The sequence below is a fragment of the Halichoerus grypus genome, chromosome 1, assembly GCF_964656455.1.
Source record: "Halichoerus grypus chromosome 1, mHalGry1.hap1.1, whole genome shotgun sequence".
Classification (NCBI taxonomy): domain Eukaryota; kingdom Metazoa; phylum Chordata; class Mammalia; order Carnivora; family Phocidae; genus Halichoerus; species Halichoerus grypus.
Genome location: NC_135712.1, coordinates 159703877 through 159730553, shown reverse-complemented (window position 1 = coordinate 159730553; position 26677 = coordinate 159703877). Strand labels below are relative to the sequence as shown.

General features: G+C 54.0%; 1 long non-coding RNA gene across 2 annotated transcripts; it reads left to right on the top strand.

Annotated features, from left to right (window-relative positions):
* Nucleotides 1-804: 804 nt before the first annotated feature.
* On the top strand, nucleotides 805-21214 carry LOC118526968 (uncharacterized). 2 transcript variants are annotated; one of them, XR_013448669.1, is made up of 4 exons: nucleotides 805-1147; nucleotides 1720-1908; nucleotides 1989-2074; nucleotides 20398-21214. It is a non-coding gene; the product is annotated as an uncharacterized LOC118526968 (long non-coding RNA). The 2 variants fall into 2 exon arrangements; XR_013448667.1 differs by having other exon boundaries at nucleotides 1720-2074.
* Nucleotides 21215-26677: the final 5463 nt, after the last annotated feature.

Below are 26677 nucleotides of genomic sequence, written 5' to 3'. Positions count from 1 at the left end.
AGGCTCCCCCTACCTTTATGCTGTGCCATCTTGCCTTCCATCCACACAGCGGCCTCATGATCACAAGAGGGCTGCTGTGACTCCGATGGTCTTCCCCACCCAGTTCTAGGTAGGAAAAGGGAGAACAGGATGAACGTGAGGGGTGAAGAAAACAGTGCTGTCGGTTGTCATCCTTCATCTTTGAGGATCTTTCCCATGAGATGCATTGAATAACCTCACTTTCACCTTCTTGGCCCAATTTGCTGATGTGGCCACTACGGTGCAGGGAGGCTGGACTATGCAGGGCTTTCTTTTTCTTTCTCTCTCTCTTTTTTGTTTTTGAGCTGGGCACATGCTGCCCCTGATAAACTGGTAAGAAAGAAGGAAAACAGATATTAGGTAGGTGGCTGGCACACTCAGTCTCCACTACACGTACTCACAAATGCGAACACTCAGTTGATGAACTGGTGGTGACACCACCACCCACTTGTCCCAGTTTTACGTTTCCCCACAGTCACTCAGGTACTTTAAAAATAACTTTATGAATTAAACATCATGGATACAATGAAACCCCCCTCTGTAAACTTCCCTTCCCATTTCTCTCCCCTGCCCCCACAGTAGGGAACCACGGCCTTGAGTGCTGAAATCTTGAATTTCGGGTTTATCCATGCAGCAAAGATGAGAGTAGCCCCAAACAACATGCAGCCTCGTCCTGTGCGCTTGAAGTTCATCGAGTGCCTTCATACCGATCCTTTCCCTCCTCAACGTGTGTTCTCATTGTTGTTTTTTTTTTACAAAGATTTTATTTATTTATTAGAGAGAGAGAAAAAGAGAGCATGAGAGGGGGGTGAGGGACAGAGGGAGAAGCAGGCTCTCCGCTGAGCAGGGAGCCCGATGCGGCGCTCCATCCCAGGACCCTGGGATCATGACCTGAGCCGAAGGCAGACGCCCAACCGACTGAGCCACCCAGGTGCCCCTCAATGTGTGTTTTTCAAGCAGTTTTATTTGGGGGACTTCTGTGTGTTGATACCGCTAGACACTGGCTAGGGTTCTGTCATACAAACAGCACATCGTTTACTTGTCAATTCTGTCCTTCAGGTCGTTTCCAAACGGTGGAGGCAGATGATGAGGTCAGGCACATTCTTGTGTCTGGCTTTCTGGCTCACAGGTGCGTGTGGGAGTCTCTCTAGGGTGTATCTGGAGGGAAAGAACTGCCGGGGGTCACAGGCGGATGCATCTTCCACTTCTTCCAAGTGGTCGTAGTGATCCCCGGAGCAGGGACACGGCATACGCCAGGGGTTCTCCCCCTGGGGTCCGCGCCCCTCGGGGTTTCTGAGACCCTTTGAGGGTACCCTTGAGGTCAAAGCTGTTTCTATAATAATATAAGGTATTATTGGCCTTGCTCACTCTCATTTGTCCTAAGTGCACAGTGGAGTTTTCCAGACATGTGATGATGTCATTGCTCTGACAGCCAATGGAATGTGTGCTTTAATTTTAATTAAAATTAAAGTTTGAGTACAGTAAATGTTGACAGACAAAATTCCCGTCCACAAAAGCTCTTTGGGGCCCTCGATAATCTTTCAGAGTGTAAAGGGGTCCCGGGACCCGAAAGCTTAAGATTGCTGAGAGACAGACACACTGGGTGGGACCGAGGGAGGGACCCTGCATACCTGAATTGCATCAGGGCTGTGGCAGCTGCGTGACCTTCTCCTCCCTCCCCTGCCCTCCCCTGCCCTCCAGATCTACTTCTTGGGATGCTGCTGATGAAGTGATTTCACAAGGTGCAGATGGAAAAAAACCCTGGTTGTGCCTACTGGTCCTGCCCCCTGGACCGTCAGAGGATAGCTCATGCGTCAGGAATGCTACCCTTGAACTTCTCAGTGTGTCTCAGAACTGCAACCGGCAGGTGGCTGCGGCGGCTGGCCAAACGTGCGTCACAGGTCTCTGACCTCTCTGATTCCATCCCCACTCAGGGAAACTTCACATCTGAGCAGAAAATTCTTTTCCAGGCTGGGAAGGGCAGAGGAGTGCAGCAGGAGGCCAGAAGCCGGAGAGCCTGGTATAAGTCGGACTCTGCCTCTAAGAGGGACCGGAGGTGAGTCATTTTACTCTCTGGCCTCAGTTTCAGACACACAGAAAAGATAAAGACAGGACAAAGAGCTCTTATTGCCCAGACAACCGGAGAGCTGCAGCCAACGTGATGCCCACCACCTAGAAGACTTTTTTGTGTGTTTCCCTCAGATAGACCATTCATAGCACAGCCCCCCAAATCTGGAAAGCCACACTGATAGGACACCCTGGTCTGATCCACAGACCCTGTTCACATTTGCCAATTGCCCCAGTAATGTCTTTTATGGCAAAAGCATCCAGTTCAGGACCATACACTCAGGACCCTGAGTTTTCCTATTCCTCGAGTCTCCTTTAACCTGGAACATTCTTCAGTCTTTCATTGATGTTCATGACTTGGATGCCTTCGAACACTATTCTGTTTTATAGAATAACTGCTTCCTAATGATTAGATCCAGCCGATGTGTTTTCAGGACAGATATCACAGAAGCGATGCTGCGTCCTCCCCACCGCAGCCTGTCACAGGGCTCCTGATGTCATCTTGTCTCTTTGTTGGCATTAACTCTCCTCACTTGAATATGGAGGCATCAGCCAGGCTTCTTCACTGCAGAATTACTCTTTTCCCCTTTGTAAGTCAGGCGACTGTGGGGAGGTACTTTGAGCCTCTGTAGACACCCTTGTCTCCCTCTACCTTTTCCCTGCTAGAATCTTTTGATTCTTGCCAGAAACAGTGGTGCCCAAGCTGGTTGCCAGATGGTGACTTTCCTTCCAACTGTACCATTTAATCCTTCCACATTCACAGGTTGGCTTCTGCTATCAAGAAGAACATCCCTTCTCCCTGTTCATTCATTCCTTATTTATATTTATTATATTTATTTTTATTTATGACTCAGAGGAAGACAGGGACCCCTCTGAGAGTGAAAGGGGGCACGATTAACAACAATGCAGGGATGATATGCATAAACCAGGACTGTCCACCCAGAACTGGCAGGTGTGCCCACCTATGCCATCCTCCCTCCCCAACGTCAGGTGGCTTCCTGCCGAGGAGAGCGCTGCTGAAGCCCTCCAAAGGGGAGCCCTGCCCACCCAGTTCTGGAAGCCAGGGCTTGAAGGTCCTCCTGCTGCCTCCTGCCCCCACACCCCCGACATCCATTACCAAGTCCTGTGCATTTTATTTCCAAAATATAACCTCAGTCTACCTGTCCCTTTCTCCTGTGTCAGCCTGGTCCACGCTCACCCCTCAGCTCTGGAACAATGTTGTCATTTCCATCCTGCCCCTGTGATCTTCCCTTTGCAGATTGAGGCCAGAGACATAAATGCAGCTCTGAGTCTGTGGCTCACTGTGCCCTCCTCCAGCTTCCGCAGCATGACTCCCAAAGGCCCCGCCCTTCACACCAGTCTTACCTGGAGCCACACTCCCCTGTCTACACTCTAGAACACTCCACTCTGGGCCCCTCTAACTTAGCTTTCCAACACTAACCTGCAAGCTATTGAGGGTAGTAGATTTTCATACCGGTAAATTTTTATAGTTATAAAATCACTTCTTTACAACCACTCGATTAAATTCGTTTGGAATGATATTGAGACATTATTTTGGCACTCCCTGCAATTCTACTTCAGTCCCAGAGACTTGGCCTTGTATGCCTCGAGCCTGCCACCAGAGGGCGCTCTGTAGCCCTCTCGCCTCGCTGCGCCCCCAGCCCTCCCTTGCTGTCACCTGCCCCTGCTGTTTCTCACCCACGAAAGAGCTGGTCAATGAAACAAATTCTTGGTGACGCAGCATATATAGCCATCTCAAGGATGAAACCTGAAACAGTGGTGTGAAAACGGTCATGTTTGTAGAGGCCGACTCAAGATCACTTGCATATTTGAAAATGTTTTATTTGGAAATTTAGTGCACATCAAACACTGAATATCTTCCTTAAATGCTTTGTATCTTGTTCCTTTGTATCCTGCTCCTTTGGGGCTGAAGGTCACGCTTTATGATAGAAAGAAAGGGTCATCCATTTTCCACCATACACCTCATGGAGGTTGCCTTGCGCCCCCTCCCCCCATTTCCTCTTGTCCAGGTGAACCGTGATGGGCTCGAGGTGGGATTCCACCGCACGACACCAGCCAGTCAGCGTCTTTGCACACACAGGCTCCTTGTGCTTGGAATGCTCCAAGCAGAAGGTTAATTCCCAACTATCCTCCAGCCTCCTGCTCACACACTAGCTTTCCTTGACCCACCAAAGAAGGGAGGCATGCCTGCTACATATGCTCAGGAGTTTGCTGTACAGATGTATGTTCGTTCCTGCTACGGGCCACGCATGGCTCTCGGGCACTTTTTCTCCAGTGACCCATTCAATCCTTCCAGTGGATGAAAAGGGCAGGCACTGTGGTTATCCCTATTTTACAGATGACAAGACTGAGGCTCAGGGAGGTTTAGTGACTTGGCCACATTCATCCTGCTGGTAAGTGGTGGAGCTATGTTTCAGACCCAGACAGTCTGGCTCTAAGCCCATGTTCTCAGCCGTTGTATAATGTTGTCTCTCCTTCACGCATTGTCCCTTGTAATGCTGCATTTATTTGTGGTATTATTTGGTTATTGTGATATCTGTCGGGGCACCTGGCACAGGCCTGGTCTTTGGTAGGTGTTCAGTATATATTGGCTGAATGAATGAATGCATGAATGAATGAAAACAATTTTTGTTCCTTTAGCTGATCAAAATATCCTCCTTACCCTAAGCTCCTCTTTCATGGAACAAAGGGATATGAGGCTGGGGGAAGTCAGAAGCCCTAGATCAGACCCAGAACCCAGGGTACTGATGATGGTGGATACTCAGCGGGCAGAGACAGGTCACTCTGGGCCAACTTTGCCAGAGGGAGTGAGGGAAGGCTTCCCTGAGAAAGTGACTTTGGGAGAGGTTTTGCAAGATGAGTAGGAGTTTGCTGAAGCACGGAAGTCCAGCCTGATAGGACCTGGGGTTGGAAGCATCACCTGTGGTGAAGGTTCAGTCTCAGCTTCAAACCGCTGCTCTTCATTCAGGTTGGGAGGGCCAGTGCAGGAAAACAGGAACAGCAGTGGGGACCAGTGAAACAGTCCACTGTTTTCTAGTCACCCCTTCTGCCAAATCATTTGGTGCTTTTCAAAGACAAGCAAGTCAAGCCTAGTTTCCTTTGACTTCTGTGACGTGAAATAACTGCTTCTCGTCCCCAGTTCCTCTCCTGCTCTGTGGCTGGAAGCCTTTGGATATCTGGAGTCCTCCCTTGAGACTACAGCTATCTCAGGAGTGAGGCAACTGGCGAGAGTTATCGGCGCCGACCCCTTCATTGTTGGCTGCTGGACGAGCAGGCAGGGGCAGGGATGCGGGAGCCCGGCTGGGCGGGGTGGGGCCGGAGAGCTGGCTCCAACCTTTGGCTTGTGGTCCCATGGTCCCTCGGATGCCATGATAGTTCAGGCGGACGTGCGATCTTAGCTGGGCCATCCGAGGAAATCCCAAGCCATGTCTGGAATGGCAGGGAAAAGAGAAGGAATTGGGGTCACAAGCGAGGAGCTGGACGCCTGGAACTAGTGGCAGGCTGTCTCTGCCTCCACGCGTGACGGCTGACCCGAGTGCTGCCGGCACAGAGCCAACCAGAATCAGTTCTGAATGGATGTCTTTCAACGCCTGCATCCACCTGGGCCGGAGGTCCCGCACTGCCGATGAGTCAGATGTCTCCCCCGCAATATAAAGCCAGTCTGGGTTGGGCTTCTGACCCTGGCTACCGGGAGGATCCAGGGAAGATGAGACTTAGCTCAGGAATCCGAGTGAGGTCTACAGACCCTCCGCCAGCTGAGTTCAGAGGGCAAGCATGGCCCTGAACACGGGAGACAGTCCCTCACTTCCGCAGATATTAGGCAGAGGAGGGGCAGTGCCAAGTACTCCTAGAGACTAAAGGTGGAGAGAGAGCACCCCCCCACACCCCCCCTTTATGCAAATCCACGCAACAGATTTGCTTGGGTACCTGCACGAACCTACGGGCACAAGCCCACAGACACACAACAGGGACACACACACACAAATACATTTCAAATGGTTTAAAAAATGTGCAGTCTCCCCCCACCCCCCAAAGTACACACCCTCTGACCTAGAAATTCCATTTCTGGGAAGCTGCCCTAAGGACAGAATAGAGGATGTGTGCCAGGACTTAGCTTCAAGGAATTTCCCTGCAGTGCAGCTTGTAATAACACAAAGTTGGCAACAATCTGGATTCCAATAAGGGAGTGGTTAAATCCACTGTAGTAGGAGAGCACACAACGGCATGCTATTCAGCCCTCAAAACCAAAAACAGAGCTATTTACTTACATGGGAAGATGAGCATCATTGATTGTCGAGTGAAGGAAAAAAGGAGCTGCTTGCAAAATAGTCTGAATGCTATGAACCCATTTGGGTGAAATAGAAGTCAGAATCTGCATGCACTAGAGTCTGGGCATAATTGAAATTGTTTCTGAGTCTGTAGGATTAGGGCACTTTTCCTATTCCTGTAGGATGCCAGTGTTGCTTTGTGGGTGGGAAAAGCCAATTTGGATTGGAAAAGGAATATGAGTTCTAAGCCCATGTACCCTCCTATGTGCAAAAATGAGGCATGTATATACATTGAGGTGGCACTGTTGCTTCTAAAGCATAGGGTTGGAAACAACCGCGACGTCCAGCAATAGGGGATTGATGAAAGACATCAAGGGCGGTCATTCAATATGACAAAGATGAGGAAGCTCGAGATAAGCTCTGATAAGAAACAGTCTCCGAGATACAGCAAGTGGGGGAGAAAAGCAGAACAAGGTTTATGGTATACGATCATCTGTATAAAAACAGTCTTATACGTACATAAGCATAAAATACCTCTAGAAGGACCCACAGGAAACATAGCAGTCTGGGTCTGGGGAAGGGAACTGGTGGTCTGGGATCAAGGTGGGGGCAAGGGAGGCTCTTGTTGCTGCAAACCCACTTACACCTTGAATTTAAACACCATTTGCATGTGTTCCCTATTTGAAAGTATGGCTTAAACATAAAGAAAGAGAAAGCACAGCCATGCTTAGGTAAGCACACAGCAGAGAGATCCAAACATGCTGGCAGAAGCACCTGCTCTTCCTAACACAGAGACACCGCTCAGTCCCGCATGCGTGTCTGCACGGACAGAGGCTCAGCTCTGGCGCTCCCGTCCCTTGTCCAAGCCCTGCATGAGAGTGACGCCTCGTGTGGGGCTGGGGGTGGTGGTGCAGGGGCAATGGGCTGGCTGGGATCAGTGGCAGTTCAGTGCTCTGCCTCTTTAATTCCCTCTGGCTGAAATGCCAATTTTCTGCTAGGCTGGCCTGGCTGCTGCAGAATCGCTTCTGTTAACAAACTGCACCAAAGAGCAGAGCAATTAGGCAATTAAACTGTTTTAAATTGAATTTAGAGCCCTGATATTTCTCTGGGAGGGTGGCCTCTTGGCCTCACCTCTGCCCTGTGCAGTGGATGAGAGAGCAGAGGGGCGAAAGGGCAGAGACTGATGACGGTGCCTGGGTGGGGGCCGCTCAGGGTGGACTCCAGAGATGGATAGTTAGACCTACAGCCCTGTGGGCACGCAGCCCCTCCTGGCTTGTCCCTGCAGGCTAGAGAGGCCTCTGCATTCATCCATCCATCCATTCATGTGTCAAACACCTATTATATGTCAGGCACTGTTCTAGACAAACAGCAGCGAATGGAGTAGACAAGGGCCTTGTCTGCTGGGGCTCATATTCTATTACAAGAAAAGCAACACATAAGCAAGATGATTCCAGAGTGAAATGGAAAGATGGGAAAGAGAATGGATGAGAGCTACGTTAGCTAGAGTATTCAGTGAAGCCCTGTCGAAGGAGGTCACATTCTTGCTCGGAAACTGAGGATGAGAAGATGCAGTCATAATGAGAGCTTTCCAGATAGAGCCAACAGTAAGTGCAAAGGCCCTGAGGTATGCCCAGTCTTGGCTAAGACCAAAGGCTAATTATGGCCAAAGCACAGAATAAAGAGAGCCAGGAAAGACTGGCTGGGGCTCCCTGCATGTGGGCCCTGGTCCTGTGAAGCTCACTGCAACCATGTTTAAGGGGATGTGTTATGCACATTGCTTCACAAAGGGAACGGGACCGGCCTGCATCACCCGACAGGGGGAGCCAGGGCTGCTCAGCCTGAGAAACAGCCCTAGGTGCCCTGATGTTTGTGGGCCCATGTGGCTTTCCTTGGCAGGTGGAGCAGGTGGCTCAGAGGGCAGAGCCAGGGGCAGGGAGGCACTCCTGCTGAGTGAGGAGGAGTTTTTAACTGAGCCACCTGGCCATGGAATGCCCTGCCTGTAAAGTGGTGAGCTTCCTTTGTGGGGAGGTATTCAAGCAAAGGCTGGGCAACAAGTTGAGTGGATTTTACAGAGGGAATGCCAGCGTTGAGCAGTGAGTGTTTGCTGTTTTCCAGCTGTGGGCCCATGGGTCCCCCGGGGACTCAATGGGCCACGTGCCTGTCCATGCGTGGTGCGGGGCACGGCGCCCCCCTCTTTGGGCCTCAGTTTCCTAGGCACTTGCTAGGTGCATGAAAGGAGCAAATGCATGTAAACACTTGGAACAGAAGGTGGCTCATGGCAAACACCACGCCTGGGGAGCTGCTGTATTATTTTAATGGCCCGTAGGCTCTCATCTGCCTTCTTCTATTTTTCTTTTGATTTGAAAACTTCAAATCATGTATATGGCAGAAAAAAAATAAAAAAATAAAAAAATAAAAAAAAATTAAAGAAAATCCAGCCATCCAAAAGGATCAATAATGAAAGGTGAGTCTCCCTCCAACCCCCGGCCCCGTGCTCCTCCCAGAGGCCACATTTGCGGACATTTTTCGAGGGGAGGGGGTTGTCCTTCCAGATACTCACACATAAGGAAACATGCATTTCCCCATACAAACTGTAGCAAGCTATATATACTCTTCTGGCTTCTTTCCCTCACTCCGCATCAAAGCCATAGTGGTTGATTTAAGAATTTTAAGTTTCTGAAGAGAAAATATATTCGTACAGCGTTTAAAAACTTCAACGATCTATACTGAGAATTCTCTCTCTCTCCTCCCTGCCCCTGACCACTCATTCCCCAGACGGGTAAGCACTTGTACTGGTTTCTTAGGGACCCTTTCTGTGTTTCTTCACACAAGTACAAACACATACAAATAGGCTCTTATTCCCATATCCTGTTCCTACACAAAAGCCTTACTCTAAATACACAGTTCTGCACTTTGCTTTTTTCCCTCTCAATGTCTGCCAGCGTGCAGATTTTCCATATCAGCCTTGGAGCCTCCTCTCTGCCGTTAACAGCTGTGTGATATTCCTGCATGCACCCAAAGCAAGGTTTCTGTAACTGGCTCCTGGGTGGGTTGTTTTCAAACACTGCAGCAGTGGCTCTCTGGCTGTAACTTTGAATCATAGCAGGGGACCCGGGTGTGCCTGCGGGATCATGCTCGGCCGCGGGGCTGCTGGGTCAGAGGGTAACCATGATGCACAAATGCACACAGCTTCCCCTGGGGAGGGTGTCCGCTTTGCACTCCCGCCAGCAGCACGGAGTGGACCTCTTTCCCATGGCATCACCGACAGAGTGTCTTGGCACTGGACAGAAGTGCCGTTCAGATAAGGGACAAATGAAATTTTCATTTCTTTTCTATGTGTGAAGCTGGGCATTTTTCATATGCGTAGGGGCCTTACAAGTTTTCTTTAAACTGTCTCTTCATGTTCTTTGCACATTTCTCCTTGGGTTGTCTTTTCGTGATTTCTAGGAGCTTTTTACATATTGGTTAAATTAGACAAACTAGGGCTCATACAGAGGCTACATCAGGCCCACTGCCTTATTTTTTGTAAACGCAATTCTATTGGAGCACGGCCACACTCATCGTTTGGGGCTGCTGGCAGGCTGCAACCTCAAAGTTGTGTGGTTTTGACCTTACGGCCTGGAAGATGAAAATGTTTACCATGTGGCCCTTTACACAAAACGTTTGCTGACTCCTGTATTAGACTTTTGTGATAGGAGTTGCGAAGATTTTTCCTGATGTGTCATTTATCTTTTGACTTCCAAGGTAGGTCCTTGCACATGTTTAATCGAGCTACAAACTTGAATTTGGAGGGTCTTGCTTCTTGAAAACCATTATCTTTAGTTAGGAGACCCTATAGTTCAACCTTACTTTTGCTTCATTCCAGAGCTGAAAGGAAATGCATGAATGAGACAGATTTTTTTTAAAGATTTTATTTATTTATCTGAGAGAGAGAGATAGAGAGACAGAGAGCATGAGCAAGGGGGTGAGGGAGAAGCAGGCTCCCCGCTGAGCAGAGAGCCAGATGCAAGGCTGGATACCCGGACCCGAGACCATGACCTGAGCCGAAGGCAGACCCATAACCGCCTAAGCCAGGCAGGCGCCCCAGTAAGGCAGATTTAAACTAAAACGATCTAGAAATTGCTGGAGAATTTAGCTTGGAATCTAACTCCTCAGATTTAATGGTTTGAGAGGTGAGATTTTAAGCTCCTTGTTTTACAGATGAGGAGACTGAGGCTCAGAAAGTCATGCAGCCTGCTGGCCTGCGCGGACAGCGCTGCCAGACAGCCCTGCAGGCAGGCCCGGCAATCTAAATGCATGACCTTGGCCATGTCGCACTGCCAAGTGAGATCCAGGGTTGGGGGGCTATCAAGGTCACAGGAGGGTAGCCAGGGCTGGGGTTGAGGGTGAGCCTCCTTCCCCCGTGCGGCTCCCCGCACTCCCTCTCTGGCGTTCTGCGCCCCCAGCTCCGGCCCCCAGGCTGCGCGGACTCCAGCTCCCGTCCCACCCGTGCAGCCCGCGCAGCCCGGGCGCGGCGCAGCCTTGGTGCGATACTCGGCGCCGGCAGCAGGGGGCGGTGCCGCACCGGGCACGGCGCGCTCGGCCGGCGGGGGGCGGGGAGGGGGGCGCCGTGGGGATGCGGCAGGCCCCCCTCGGTGGCGCTCGGTGGTTGGGGCGGCGTGCGTCCTGCTGCCTGGCTCCAGACGTGGGGGAGCGCTCGCTCAGACCTGAGCCCACACTGCCCGGCTTATAACCCCCACCCCTCCTCTGGACCCCAGCTCCGGGCCCTCGGGCACATCCCAGCCACGCCCCACCCCCAGGCCCCACCTCGTGCCCCCCACCGTAGACCCCAGCCCGTCCCCTCCCCCAGCCCCTGCTCCCTCCGCCCCGGGGGGGGGGCGGGGCTCCCTCAGGCTTCATTTTCTTACCCTGAGCTGTGGACTTGGGCCAGACTCCTAGGGTAGGAGTTGAGCGCTCGCTGGCCTCATTGTAAGATGGAAAGCCCACCGCTGAGCTCGACTTCAACCGTCAGGGGCTCCTATCACCTTAAAATAGAATCCCAGCGCTGGGTTTTACCGCTGCTTCGAGGCCTGCGTGAACGCCCTGCCGCCTGGCTGACACCATCCCCCAGCACGGTCCTCTCCGGACAGGGCGCGCATCCATCTTCTTTCCCTTCCAGCCAGACCTCGGGGCTGTGACTGCCTCCACGCCCACGGCTTGCAGTGCCCTCCACTGGGCTGCCTGTCCTGCTGCCCCCCTCCCTCATTCCTAACCTGTCTTCCTCAGAAAGCTCTCCCCCGACCACCGGCTCTGGAGGAGCCCTAATTCCTACCCGGATGTTTCTGTTCCACTCCTCCGCTTTATTCTCCTCTCCCGCCGCCCCTAAAATGTCAGGGGCAGCCCCCTCCAAAGACCGAGAGCGCCTTGTTCTCCACTGGACCTCTCTCCAATGTTGACAAGGGTGCCTGGCACACGGGAGGGACTCAGTAACATGGGAGTGAAGGGTGACCTCAGTCTGGGACTCCACTGCTCAGATGTTGGGACGCCGGCTGAGGTAGCCTGGAGCCTGGCCTTCTCTGGAAGCTGGCCTCCATGCCAGCCTGGGACATTGTGGGGTTGGCCATGACCTTGGCCTAAACCCTTGCAGAGGGGGGCACTGGGCAGCTCACATTTACTGAACACTTACTGTGTGTTAAGTGCTTTTCTGGAATCATCTGATGGGATCTCACAATAACCTCATAAATTACATCTCCATTTTATGGATGAAGAAACAGAGCCTCAGAGAGGTTAAGCCACCTGCCCAAGGTCACACAGACAGAAGTGGAAGTGGCTAAGTTTGATTCCAGAGAGGCAAGCTGTTTCTCTTCTCAGATAATTAAATGGGTGCTTGAGATATGAGAGGCCTCAGAGAGCATTACAATGAACCCCTTAGTGAACAGATGGGGAAACTGAGGCTTGTTGCCCAAGTCTCACAGTTGAACAGAGGCAGGGCTGGGCCTCTGAGCCAAGGAATCTAGGTAGAATGTACTTCTTTACAGTGTATCTCCAGAGGGTCTCCTGGGAAGACTGACCGTGACCCTGAGCCCTGCCAGGCCTCAGTTTCCCCTTGAGGGATGGTTTCATCCATGGTCTCTGGCTGTGAGGACTTCTGAATCCATTTCTTTAAAGCTGGGCTTGGGTGTCTCTGCTGCTGGGGCAGGAAAGTGAGGTGATAGTTGTGGAATCAGGGAGTGCGGGGTGGGGGTGGGGTGGTGGTGGTGGAAATCCCCTTAGAGAATTCCTGATGTATTCTCCCCTCATCAGCTGAGCAAGGGAGGGGCTTACAGTGCCAGTGGGCCCAACCAGAGGCCACGAGGATGTCAACCTCCGATGCTGTAGGGCTGGGGGGACACATCGAGGGATAAGACCAGCTGTGATACAGTTCGGAAAGGGGATCTGTGCCAAACCAGAGTGTCCCCCCTCCCCCTGTCTGAAGAGGCGGCCACCGTCGACCCCGTATAAGGCTAGGGATTAGTGCGGCCATAGACTGACTATCCAAGAGACACTGGAAAGCCGAGAAATAGTTTATGTGAGGTTTTCTAATTTTTCAATGTTAGCCACTGATTCACATTTTAAAAACGGCAGGGAAAACGAAATATCTTTCTGGGCTGGATTCAGCTGGAATGGCTGGACTCTGAGTCCCTGCTAACGTCAGCTTCTGATCCTTATCGCTTTGGTTCAGTAACTTCAACTTCCCGAGCCTGTTTTCTGACCTGTTAAATGGACAAGACCATACCTCCCCGTAGGGGGCAGTGTGGGCCAGTGGAAGGGCTTGGGGGCAAGGGTTGTGCATGGGTGGGTGGCACCGTAGCAGAGGGAGTGGCTCACAGCTGCTGGGGATGTTTCTGCCCTCACCTACCCTTCACGGCTCCCAGTGCATTCTGCAGAAAGTCTAGATTCTTCCTACCTGCTGCGTACCTGCTGACATCTCCCACCTTCTCTCCTTCCGCTCCCTCCCCTGCCCACTCCGTTCAGCCACATGACCTCCTTGCTGGTCCTGGGACGGCCCCTCACTTGGAGCAGGTCCTTTGGCTTTTACACCTGGCATCCTCTCTGCCTAGAGCCCCGTCCCCTGACACCATGGCTCCATCTGGCCATTCAGGTCTCAACCTAAATGTCACCTCCTCAGAGAGGCAACCCCCCCATCCAACACTGTTACTGCACCCGTTTAACTCTCTTCTTGCCACGTATTGTGTTGGAGCTCTTCCTGTGCACCATCGCGGCCCTCCCCCAGCGGCGTGTGAGCACCATCTGTGCAGTGCTTTATCTCGCTCACCACAGCGTCCCCAGAGCCGAGCTCAGTGCCCTCATCCACACTGCAGGTTCTCAATGAATGAATGAGTGAATGGATGGATGGAAGGATGGATGGGTTGGCTGGGGATGGTGGCCGTTCTTCCCCTGGGAGCCAATTAGCAGAAAGTCCCTGAGTGCCAGCGTGGCAGCCGGCCGGGTTAGCGCAGCAGGCTGTCCAGCCCTCCCTAGCCACTGAGGTCCATCTGGAGGCTTTGTTTAAAGATGCTGGAATCGGCCGCTCAGCAGCACCACCATCACAGACATGGCTCCCCCGAGGGCTGCAGGCCGGCCCTGGCTCAGTGTCGCTGGGCTCTGCAAGAAGTGTGGATTTAGGAGTGGCTGGCCCAAGATCAGGAGTCCTTGGGCTGACAGACCCTGGGGTCCGGCCCTTTCCTGGAGGCTCAGAGAGGGCAGGGGACTTGCCCATGGTCACACAGTGAGGCTGGGACCAGGGCTGAGTGAAGAGAGGGGCAGGGGGAAGTTCAGCAGGAAAGGGCAGGATAGGGGTCCAGTGGGGGTCTAAGCGGCAGGGCATGGGGGACTCTGTCCCCTTGGGGGAGTGTGTGGCAGAGGAGCCTTCCTTCTGCCCTCGCTCAGGCCAGGGCCCCCCTTCCCCACCACAGCCCGGTCCCTCCAGGCTCCTTGCAAGCGGCTGCCAGGGGGCGATGTCTCTGTCCTTCAGTGGCTGCCGGAGGCCACGGGACCAAGTCCACATCCTCAGCCAGGTGGTCGAGGCCTCTCAGGTCCTATAGCCTCATGCCCAAGCCCCCTGTTCCTCTCCTCTGGCAGGCCAGCCGCAGCCTGGCTGCACCTCCCCATCTCTGCTGCAGCCTTCCCTTGGTCCCTTCGTCCTCCAGGACTGGGCTTGCTGTCACTGCCTCAACGGGCACCCCCAGTCTGGTCAGGGGCCGCTCCAGCTCCACCCCTGTCCCTGTGGGTTGGGCGGGGCTGTTTTGTCTTGGGGCCTCAGGGCCACATGGCTCGGCAGGGTTTCTGGCTGGAGAAAGAGGGACGGATGGATTGAAAACTCTCCAAAGACCTGAACTTCAGAGCCGCTCACTCCTCTGTTGTATGGCTGAGCCACAGTTTACTTCTTACCCCATCGTTAGGGCCAGTATCTTATCTCCAACTTTACTCTTCTAATTAATGCTGCAAAGAACATCTTTGTTTCTCCCTGGGTCCCTCCCTGTCAAAAATAAAAGAAAAATACACGTATGAATAGGTGAATGAATGGGGATGTCTAGCATTATTTGGGAAGCCTGTGATCCGTGGGGTTCCCTCATCCCCACATCTGGTCTCTAAAGAAATCCTGCCACCTCTAGCTCACAAATACTTGCAGGTCTGACCTCTTTCCCTGCTCCCAGCATTACCACCCTGGCCGGAACTGCCCCACTCCCTCCCTCCATTGTCAGAATAGCCTCCCTGCTTCTGCCCTGGCTCCCTACAGTACTCAGGGACATCCTGTTAAGACTGAACCCAGATCCACACTCTCCATGCCCCCACCTTCCTCAGAAGAAAAGCCCACACACTCTGCCCCAGTACCTCTCAGGCCTCAGGGCTCACCTCTGTCCCCAGCCCTCACTTGGCTTTAGTCACGCTCATCTCTTACAGGTCAGTCCCTGAACATGGCAAGCATAGCCTTGCCCCAGGGCCTTTGCATATGCTATTCCTGATGGTTAGATGCTATTCCCTGGGATTCCCACTTGGCTCCATCACTTCCTTTGAGTCTCTGCCTCAGAATCTTACAGGTGCCTTTCCTGACCACTCTCTGTCACACTCTATCCCCCTCCTTACCTTGTGGTTTTTCTTCTTAGCCCCCAGGCATTTTGTATTTTTGTTTATTGTCACCATCCCCAATTAGGATGTAAATTCCATGAAGGCACGGCTTTTGGTTGCTTTGTTTCCTACTGTATCCCAGGCCCCAGGATTCTGCCTGGCACACAATAGGTGCTCAATTAATATTTGTTGGATGGATAAATGGATGCCCGTGTATGCTGCCTGCTTCCTGCCCGTGTGTGTGAAGCCTGAGCGCCCGAGTGTGGCCGTGGACCTGAGTGCGCACCTCTTCCAGGCTGGGAGGTGCGTCTCATTTGGCGGCGGCCGAGGCCTGTGTTTGTTTAGGCAGAGCGCTCTGCCTGTGTTGGAAGGAGAGGCTCTGCTGTGGCATACAGTGCCCCCATTGCAGGCTGCCCCTGGTGACAGCCAAGTGTCGCCACTGTCCCCGAGTGCACAGAGCAGGCCTGTCACAATATTTGTTTAACAGGCGGCAGCACGCGAAGCAAGGCTGCAAACACAGCGCTGCCAGGAGGGAGCCTCCTGCTGCCGCGGGGCCCCTCACGGTGCTAGGGACACGCTGCCCCGATTCCAGTGTCTGGCCTGACGGCCCGGCTGGGGAGCGAGTGACCCTCACTGCCCCTGCCTCCCCGTCTTCCTTCTAGCCCAGGCCCACCTGGGCCCCAGCTCTGACTACTGTTTGCTTGGGCCCCTTTGAAAGACTCTTGCCTCCTGGCCCCTGGCTCCCCAAGACCTGCAGCCAGGGCTGGGGTGCTTTCCCACAGCTGCCAGCTTCTGAAGGCTTCAGCAAGTACCTCCTGCCACGCAGGGTTCCTTGAGACTCGGGCAGGCCCTGTGCCACCTGGCAGCCTCAGACTTCCAGCCTCTCAAAACAAGACGAGGGCAGGTAGGACCTGCTCTGGACAGGCTCCTGCAGGACCGGGAGCGGGGAGACTCGGATCCAGCTGTTTGTCTATTTGGCCGTGTCTTGCTTGTCTGTGTGCCCGTGTGTCTGTCTCCCTGTCCATCCGACTGCTCCCCTGTCTTCCTGACTGTGCATCCCTCTGTCTGTGTGGTAGCCTGGCTGTTTGTCTGCCTGGACCTCCCTGGTGTCCCAGACCCAGGCTGTCTTGTTGGGTATGCGGGCAGCGCATTTTACAGATGAGACCCCTGCAGCCCACGGAGGTCACCTGGTGCTCACCCAGCACAATCCGGTGACCCTGTCCTCCCCTCCCCCGCTTTGCTCTTGTGGGGCTGGGGGGCTGCCTGCCTGTCCCCCTGCTCCTGTATGGCCACCCCACTTGCACAAGCCACCTCCCCAGCCACTCCAGCCTGGCACGACTCCTTCCACCTAGCGCTCCCGCAGTTCAGCGAGTCCGAAACACACAATTTAGCGCTTAATTATACACTCTGCTCACTAATTATTTTGTGCCTTATCTCCTCAGCTCGTGTGAGCTCTGCGAGGCAGAGCTGCGCTCTGGGGCCCGTGCGGGCGGGGGTCCCCGTTGCCTGGGCTGGGGCAGCGGCCATGCCCAGAGCCTGGAGCCCCCCGCGTTGGCACTAGTGGGCAGGCAGAGGACAAAGGCGGCGCATCCGCTAGCCTCACATCAGGTGTTCCCAGCCCTGTGGGCGCAGCAACACACAGGGTTGGAAAATGACCTGTCCCCTGCCTCCTGGAGCCTGCTGCGAGACACAGGCTGAAACCGACTGTCGTGGGTACATGCGGGGTCCGGAACGGGGCCCTGGCCACACCCTCATTCCCTCCTGAGTCCTCTCAGCCCTTTCGAGCACACAACCAAGCCACTGGGGGACCGTTGATTCTGCCTCCAGACTCACCTGCCACTACCATCACCCTGCACCTGGATGGCAGTGACCGCCTCCTCACCTTGCCTCCCCTCGGGCCCCCAACAGTCTGTCCTCCCCCAGGTGGCCAGAGGAAGCATCCCTCCCCTCCCACACCCGGCTCCGTGCAGAGCCAGTGCCCGTCTGTGCCCTGCTGACTGCTCGGACTTTCCTCACCACTCAGGCCCTTCTTGTTGTCCTGCCCCTGTGTGTACATGGGTGTGTGTGTGTGTGTGTGTGTGTAGAGAGATAGAGATAGACTTAGTTCAGGGAATTGGCTCACGTGATTGTGGGAGCTGGCAAAGTCTGGAATCTTTCGGGCAGACTCCAGGAAGAGTTGATGTTGCCAGCCTGATGCTGAAGGCAGCCTGCTGACAGAATTCAGGCCTTCGACTGATTGGACGAGGCCCACCCCCATTCGGGAGGAGAATCTACTCTACCCAAAGTCTATTGGCCTCAGTGTTAATCCCCTCTAAAAAATACCTTCCCAGCAACATCTGCACAGGTATTTAACAAAAAACTGGCTAGCATGCCCCAGTCAAGTTGACACATGAAGTGAACCATCACAGAGGCCTTCTTAGTGAAAACAGCACCTACGGGGGAAGCTGTGGCACGCTGCTCAGACAGCAGCTTTGGGGATGGGGGCCTCGTGCCCTCAGATGCAGAAACCTGCCTCCTGGAGGTCACCCCCCTCCCTGTGAGCGATTGATGTGGGGGCTTCTCCCCACGCAGGCAGCTCTAAAGGCCCAGCTGGCTGCAGAGGCTCCCGTAGGGTTGGCTGGGCTTCTGAGCAGCTGTATCACAGCGTGCTTCCCCCTGCCCAGTTCTGCCTCCTCCTCTTTCCTTCTGTGTGGACTGAGTGTGTGCCCTCCCACCCCCCATTCATATGTTTAATCCTAACCCCCAGTGTGATGGTATTTGGGGGTGGGGCCTTAGGGAGGTGATTAGGTCATGGAGGGTGGAGCCTCAGGAATGGGATTCTGCCCTTATAAAAGGGACCCCAGAGAGCCCCCTCGCCCCTCCCCCCCACCTAAGGACACAGCCAGAGGAGGGCCCTCTATGAACCAGACACTGAGTGTGCTGACACCTTGACATTGGACTTCCAGCCTCCTGAACTCTGAGAAGTAAATGTTGGTTGCATATGAACCACTAAGACCTGGCCCACCAGAGTCCGCCCTAATTAACCCCCTGCATGCTCTTCTCTATCTCAGGGTCCTCTTCCCACTCCCAACCTGTAGTAGTGTCCCTCTTCACTGCCGCTGGGTCTTTCCTTTGCTGGCGTTCATCTACTGGTTTGGTTGTCATATACTGTTGGTCTCCTGCCCTGGGACGTGGGTTCCACGAGGGCAGGGCTGTGCCCCCCAGAACTCTTGACACCTGCCGTGGGAGTACTTGCCTCCCGACGGGTGGATGAGCAGTCAGCGGTATCCACTCCAGGCTCTGGTCCGGATGGACGCCTGCCTCTGGGTGGCCTTGGGGAAGCTGGACTGTCAGGCACGCCATCGAGGCCAGACCCCAGTCACCGGCAGGCTTGGGTTCCGGAGTGGGGTGGGCTGTGAGCTTTCTGAGGGGCTGGGTCTGCCGGACAGCCTCCCGGTTCCAGCTGCAGGAGGGGGAGGCTTGAGGAGGTGCACAGAGGGAGGGCACTGTGTGAACAGACTAGGGTGGGTGTGCAAAGTGCAAGGAGGCACTCACTCCCCCCTGGGCCTGGGGCCAGAGGGTCTGAGACCCAGAGAGAAGAACCCGTTCATTCAAGGTGGTGAGGCAGGTCAGGGGCAGGACTGAAACCGGAACGTAGGGCTGTCTGACTCCAAGTTTGCCCTCTCAGGGTGGGGGAGTTTGTGTGGCCCTAGTTGAATGCAGAGACCCAGCCCAGGGCAAGCAATGGCCTTCAAGTTGCTTTGGGGAAGGGGGTAGCCAGTGGGAAAACTGAGGGTAGAATGGATTGGGCCAACACTGTGCAGTGGAGGCAGGAGTGGGGAGGTGACCCTGGGAGCAGGAGCCTGGGCTCACGCAGACATGGGGGCTGAAGGATGTGGGGCTGGTCTCTTTTCCAAAGGTAGTCCCATAATACTCTCCTCCGCCCCATCCCACAGGCTCTTCTGCTGTGTGACCTTGGCCCACCACTGCCCCCATACCCCTGACCTTGAATCTGGGTGGGCCTTAGTGACTCCCTTACCATCTGTAGAATGTGGTGGGAGAGCAGGTCCGAAGATTCCACCTGGATTCTTGGAATACTGCTTCTCAGGATGCTCCTCTGGGAACCCAGCCACCACCCAGTGGGGAAGCCCCAGCCCCATGGAGGGGCCACATGTGTCTGCCCCCGTCCATAGCCCGGCCTTCAAGTCGCCCCAGCCCGGGTGCCAGGCTCTCCAGATGATTCCAGCCCCTGGTGGTCTGCGTCACCACTAGCCTTCAATCTTCCCAGCTGAGATCTCAGACTCGTGTACCAGAGGCAGACCACCCCACTGGGCTCTGGCAGACTTCCTGACCCATAGACTCTGAGAACAGAATCAAATGGTTGCTGTTTTATGCTAAGTTTGGAGTGGTTTGTTAACACAACAAAAGATAACTCAGAATATGCTACCCACACACACTCCACCCCTGGGCCAGCAGACTTCTCGGGGCTGGTTTTGAAGGGGTGGGGAGACTGGAGGGCCTGGAGGCCCTGGGGTGGACAGAGGAGCGTAGCCTGTCCGCCTCATGCGACTGGGGCGGAGGAAAAGGCCTGCAGGATTTGGGGAAAGATTCGGGCTTTTGGCTCCACCACGACCCCAGGCCTGGCTGACTGACTGTGTCCCCTGGGCTAGCGTCCTTACCTCCCTGAATCCCCACACGGGGATCACCAGGCCCAGAACGCAGGGGAGCCCACCAGGCGGCTGCAGGCAGCTGGTAAGATGAGGTTTGTTTATGCACTGGCAGCGGGAGGTGCCTCCAGCTCTCTGCAGAGGTGGGGTGGGGTGCGGAGGGCAGATGACGTCCCCAGGAGAGCAACTTTTAAGACTCTCTGCTCCTTCCAGTGAGAGAAGCACCACTCCCAGAGGCTTCTCTGTCTTACCCCACCCTTGCTCTTGAATTTCCCCCCTCTTCTCTCCAGCTCCAGCCCTGTCACCTGGACATCACTGCTCTGGCCTCCCCGCTGCCCCCTGCATCTTCCCTTGCCCCTGGGCCCTCTCTGCACACAGGCGTCATCCCTACATTAACAGCTCATGGCGGGCCCTGCTGTGTCTCTGCCTAGCACTGCTCAGACTCCCTTTCCCTCGGAGAGAAGGTCCGAGCTCACAGTCAAGGTCACCTATGACCTGGCCCACGCTGCCTCTCTCCCCACTCCGGATCCCTCCACCCCTGAGAAACTTCACGCTGCTGGAAAACCGGCTACAACTGGACAGTGGGGGATCCTGGCAGACACCACCTCAACCAGTGCTCAAGGTCAGCAGCATCTGCAACCATCAGCCGTATGGGTAGCAGGCACCCCCTGATGTGATGTGATGAGGGGGCGCCCACCTCTGTGGTCTTCTCCCTCCAAACCCACAGCTCCGGTGTAATCATGAAGAAGCCACAGACATCCTGCAGAGGAACTGGCCGCTGCTCTTCAAAAGGGCCAAGGTCGTGAAAGACAAGGCATGCCAGAAGAGCTGTCCCAGACGGGGGGACCCTGGAAGACAAGATGACCAAGTGCGATACAGAGCCTGGACTGGACGTTAGTGGGTAAGCTGGGCAAGTCTGAACGTTCGTGAATGCTGCTGACCGATGTCTATGTCTTAGTCCAGTAAACGCACCATGGTTATGCAGCACGCTCGCGTGGGAGAAGCTGCGGGGAGGGTGTTCGGGAACTCTCTTTCATCTTTGTGATTCTGGAGTAAATTTAAAATTATTTGAAAATGAAGCATTAATAAATCAGATGCTTAACAATTCTTTATTGTGTTTCTTATTAAAATTGTCATACGTGCTCATTGTAATGATTCCAATCAGTGGAGAGGCTCGGTGCTGACAGCAGCTTCCCTCCCCTGTGGAGGGGAGCCTGGACTGGTGTCCCTCCCTCTGGGGTCTGTGCATACGTTAACATATATTATTCTCATTATTTTGTCTTTTATCACAAATGGGACTTAAAGTACACTCTGTCCTGCCACCTGTGTTTTCACCTGTTATTCCCCCGGGATGTCTTCCAGGTCAGGCCGGCGTTGACGGTCGCAGATGTGAACCCACATTGCGAATAGACTTCTCCGGGAGTTTTTTTTTTTGTGTGTGTGTGTTAGCTTCTCGTCAGAGCCGATTAGGTGGACACTGAGTTCACTGAGTAATGTGCTCCCTACATTCCTTCCAGGAGTGAAGGAAAATGCCTGCGTTACTATTTTTTTTGTCCTGAGCTCACGCTTGTATTAAATTCAGTCCGCATTTCCTTTGCGGGAAACTTCTTAAGCTACTTGGTCATTTTGTTAGGGTTAGTTTAATTAAAACCAGAGCCTGTAATCCACAAATCCACTTACCGCGGCAGTGCGCTGAAGGAGGATGAAGCTGTGTGCGCATGCCCTCTGCCTTTCAGGCCACCCCTCCCGCCTCTCCCCTCCTCTGCAACACCTGGGCCTTGCAGGGCCACACGAAGGTGAGAAGGTGACATGTCACTTTAGAGGATGTACTGATAAGCAGATTATATTCTTTTCTTTCTTTTTTTTTTTGAGAAACATACATTCAAAATAGAAGTTCTAACATTTTCTTCTCACACCCTGTCGGTACGCACAGAGGTTCTAGCTTACTTCTATAGCATTTGCTATGGTTTGGCCTGCACCGAGGATTGGGGTTCCATTTTGGGGATGACAGACCCCAATCTTTACCAGGCTAGAGTGCCCACTAGCCACTAGGTAAGCAGCCTGCTCCCCAGGAAGCCTTGCCTGGTTTCCCAGACTGCGTCAGGCCCCCACCCCTCCCAGTCTGGTCCCGTAGGCGCCAGCCTCCCTTAGGACAAGGCGCTGACCAGAATACAGGTCAGTACGTGCGAGTTGCCCAATGGAGGGCCGTAAGGGCAGGGCCCTGGTCCCTATGCTTATGTTGCCAGGCACGGGGCTTGTGCTGAAGGAACGGAGGAAGAGTTTGGATTTGCTGGGAACACAGAGGTGGTGGTCCCGGTGGGGAGAGGCGTGACACAGGCCGGGCAGGGAAGAGTCCGGGATTGGCCTGGCCCCAGTCCCCAGCCCCTGCAATATTTCTGTGTCAGTGAGCTCCCCCCCCAATTTATCCTGTTGCTTGAGCTGGAAACCTAGAGCCCCTATGAATGCTGCTCCTCCCCCCGCCCCCCTACATATGCCCAGGCACATGATCTCACGCCAGCCATGTAGTCATGGGGCTCAAATCTGCCCCTCTCTATTCCTGCTGTGCCTCTACTTCTCCCCCCACGCCCCCAGCACACAGTGTCCCCTCTAGACTTTCACCCAGAACTCACAGCACTTGCCTGCCTAGATTCATCCATGGCTCCCACTGCATTTAGAATAAATTGAAATCCTGACCAGGCGCCAGGCTCACCTGCTGATCCCAGTTTCACCTCAGCCCTGTCACTCTCTCCTTGCTTGCTCCTTGTGCTCTGGTCTCTGCTCTATCCTTTTCACCCCCACATCCTCTTTGTCCTCAGGACCTTTGCACATTCTTGGAAACTCCCCACTTCTGCCCTATCTACCCCAGCTCAAATGTCACCTCCTCAGGGCACTGCCCCAAACTAGGTCAAGGCTTCCTGTTATAAGCATGATGTGTTCATTTTCTACTAAACTGTGAATGCCACAAGGGCAGGGCTTTCCCTCACAGCTGTGTCCCCAAGTGAATATTCATTGAAGGCACACAGAAATGAACAGATGGGGTGTAGTGAGGAGCTGGCCAACGACACCGAGTCAAGGCCCTGGGTTTGGGCTGGAGGTGGCCCCTGCAGGTGGGGCTGGCATCTGAGACCCAGACTGGGGTGGGAAGTGGACCTGGAGGGCATGACAGTGTGGGCAATGTTGGAAGTGAGTTTTCTTGGGTGTCCCAGGTTTCCCTCCCCTGGGGGGGGGGTTCCCTTTTGTGTGTCCAGCCCCGGCCAGGGCAGCATGGTGCGGCCCCTTCCCTCCCTTCAGCTCACACGTGTCCAAGAGCGGGCAGCTGTACCTGCGTGTTCGTGTGAATCAGCCCTGTCTGTCGCGGGGAGCTTTGCGTCTGTCTGGATCCGTGCGGGGGTGTGTGTATTTGTGTACGAGCATGTGATTGTTTTGGTTCAGTTTGATGGTGTGGGTGTGATTCTGCAGGGGGGCTGCCGGTGCATCTGTGGGGGTGTGTCTGCGATCGTATTAGCCTGTCTGCCGTGGGGTGGGTGTGTCCCCAAGTGCCTGCAGCGCTGTGAGGAGGGGGTTTGTGCATTCCACCAGGGTCTGGAGAGTCAGGGCTCCCTACTATGGGGCCAACCAGACCCTGCCCTGCTCCCCATCTTCCCCTCCCCACAGTTCCCATCACCTAGCAACGGAGGGACTCCAGGCAGCGGGTGGTCTCAAAGACAAAGACGTGTCTCTGTGAAGGAAGAGCGGTGCTTGGAGGGGGAGGGTCTCTAGACTCGCCTCAGAGCGGAGCCTCGTTCCTGGCCCACCTCAGGCCCCCCGAAGGGCTGCCTCCACCAGCTCATCCCTTATCACTGTAGAGCTCTCTCTTGGTCAGCCCTCCACCCCCACCTTCTTCTTGGGGCTGGCACACTCGCTGTTCCCACACACCGCCCCCCGCCCCCCCAGGGAGCCTCGTGTGGGCCTCTGATGGATGGGGTGCGAGGACAAGATTGGCGTGAAAGCTGGATGCACCATCCGGTGGGTCTGGGCTCCACAGCCTGAGGCTTGGCATTGAGCATGTCTGGTGAGGACAAACCCATCCTGCAGCGGACCGGTGGATACTCCCGTCTGCTCCTCCAGGGATGCGCTTTCCTTCCTCAGAAGGCAGAGGTGAAGGGCATTCATTTGCAGCTTTGGGGCAAAGGGTTGGCCATCCTGGGGGGCCAGGAGAGGGAACAGCTCTCAATGCTCCCCGTGGTTCTCAATGCCCCATTAGACCTGGCTTCTTCTGGGGACCCCCAACCTCCTCTCCAGTGCACTCTTTCCCCATGCTCCAGCCACGCTGGCCAACAGGGTAGACCGATTCTTCCTCAGGGCCTTTGCACAGCCCTTCCCTTTGCCTGGCACATGCTTCCTCTAGGGCTCTGTGGAACTTACCCCACCATTCAGGGTATCACTCAGCTGCAATGGCTTTGGCTAGGCCTGCCCATCTAAGGCAACTCCCCTCCCAACCACCTGCATCCCACCCCTGCTTTGTCCTACCTGCAGTGCTTCTCCCTCTCTAAGATGACCCTATTGAATAAGTTATTGATAAAATAAAAATATTAATAAATAATAATAATAAAACTCAAAGCGCTTTTATTTAGCACTTACTTTGTGCTGAGCACTGTTCAAGCCCTTGATGCATTTTAACTCTGTTACCCTTGGAGCAACCTTGTGATATAAGAGCTATTATAATCTCCTCTTTACCCCTGAGGACACTGAGGCAGAGGGAGTAGCTCAGCATCGTGTCATGGCCACAAAGGGACTGTCCATTTTATTTGCTGTGTGTCCCTAGCACTTGGCACATGGAAGGGGCCCAGGGAATATTCTAGAAAGAAAGGATTGTGGCAGGGGAACCCAGGGCCTCCTAGCATCCAGGGAAGGGGCCCGCTGCCTCTCTGCCTATATAGCTCTTGCTGTAGCATCACTGGTGAGGGTCTCAGGCTGTTTCATGGGTCTGATCAGGCTTTGGAGAGAACTTGCCACACCTCTGGCTTTGCTCCTCTGAAAATAGTCGGACCCTGGAGATAGCACTCACTCATGCACTTAAGAGAAAATGTCTCTGACCCCCACTTCTTTGGCTAACTTCAATGCTGGTTTCTGGTGGTACAGAGAAATTGGACTAAGCCCCCACCTCAAAGGGCTCACAGTCTCAGGGGAAGACAGAAAGATTGCAGTGGCATCTCCCGGTGACCTGTCTTTTATTCACAGTTAGCAACATCCTGAGTGGGACGTAGATAGAACCAGCTTCCAGGATGTGTTCAGGTCTGTCACAGGCAGCCCACCTCTGTCTGGTAATCAAAACTGTAACATGCAGCAGAGATACATGGAAATGTTTGTCTAAAGTTGGTGATGCCTAGGAGTACAATGTTCATGGATATCTTTGGATGTGAACTCTAGTCTGCCGCTTAGAATAAAAGTTGATATTGTGGCACTTCTTTGGGCTTCTCCCTTCAAGGAGGGTATTCCCAGCATTCTAAATAAACCACCAAGCCGCCCATCTCCATCTCTGGGGAGAGCCCGGCCTGGGGTCTGCTGTCCAATCCAGCCTTATGAAGGCCAGTGTGGGTTCGGATATGGAGGAATACCTGTGCTGTGGGGAGCTGAGCATCCTGCCTGGGTTGGGGGGCTTGCAGAGGAGGTGACACTTGCTCTGGATATTATCTTGGACATAGCTCAGATCCTCATGGATCCCATGCTCATCTCTGAGCACCCCTTCCCCGGCTCCCTTGTGCTTTTGTTTCCAGAAGCTGCACCTGTGACCCTTCTTGGGAAGGTTTCTCTTGAGCTCCTGGAGCTGCTCTTCCATTATGTGCAGAGAGTGGCAAGGGTCCAAGGAGGCCCTCAGCCAATGGTGATGGGTGCAGTAGGAGGAAAACCCAGCTCCCTTGCCTCTGGCATAGCAGACACTCCAGTGTCTCCAGGCCTGGCCCTGTACTTTGCTTGCTTCCTCACCTGCTCTGTTTCACATTCCCTGCGCCCTTACTGTGCTTCCCTGGGAACACTTAATACATCTCATGCACTTAAATGCTTCTTCAGAATCTGACCAGAGACAGATTGGTTGACTGTGGAAAAGGCATAGCGAACAGCATTCTGAGCAGAAGGAAAGGCAGAAGCAAGGCAGGGAGTGGAAAGAACCTGGAACTGCCCTGAAGGGGGCACAGGGAGTTCAGGAGATGAAGGTGGACAGGGAAGGATGTTCCCGAGTTCCCAGTAGAAGGATGAAGGGCAAACAGGAGCCTACATGGTCCCGTGAAAGGGGATTGGCACCATCAGATTTGTACTTTCCAGTGGTTCCCACCCTGGTGCAGGCTATGTTCACACACATCATGTCTGGATGATTTGGGTGAGGTACCCCTTTCCCTCCCAAGCAGAAAAGGATTTAATATGGGGAGTGAGGGGCTTACAAAATCGTTGGAAGGGCTGGAGGATCAACAGTTAGGGATCGCTTGTGTACTGATAGCTTTCTGAGAAATAGGGGGTTGCTGTTGCATCTCAGGTTGGGAAATTGCTGAAAATTGCTGAAGATGCCAGATACTTTTTTCTTTTTTGGTACTCAGT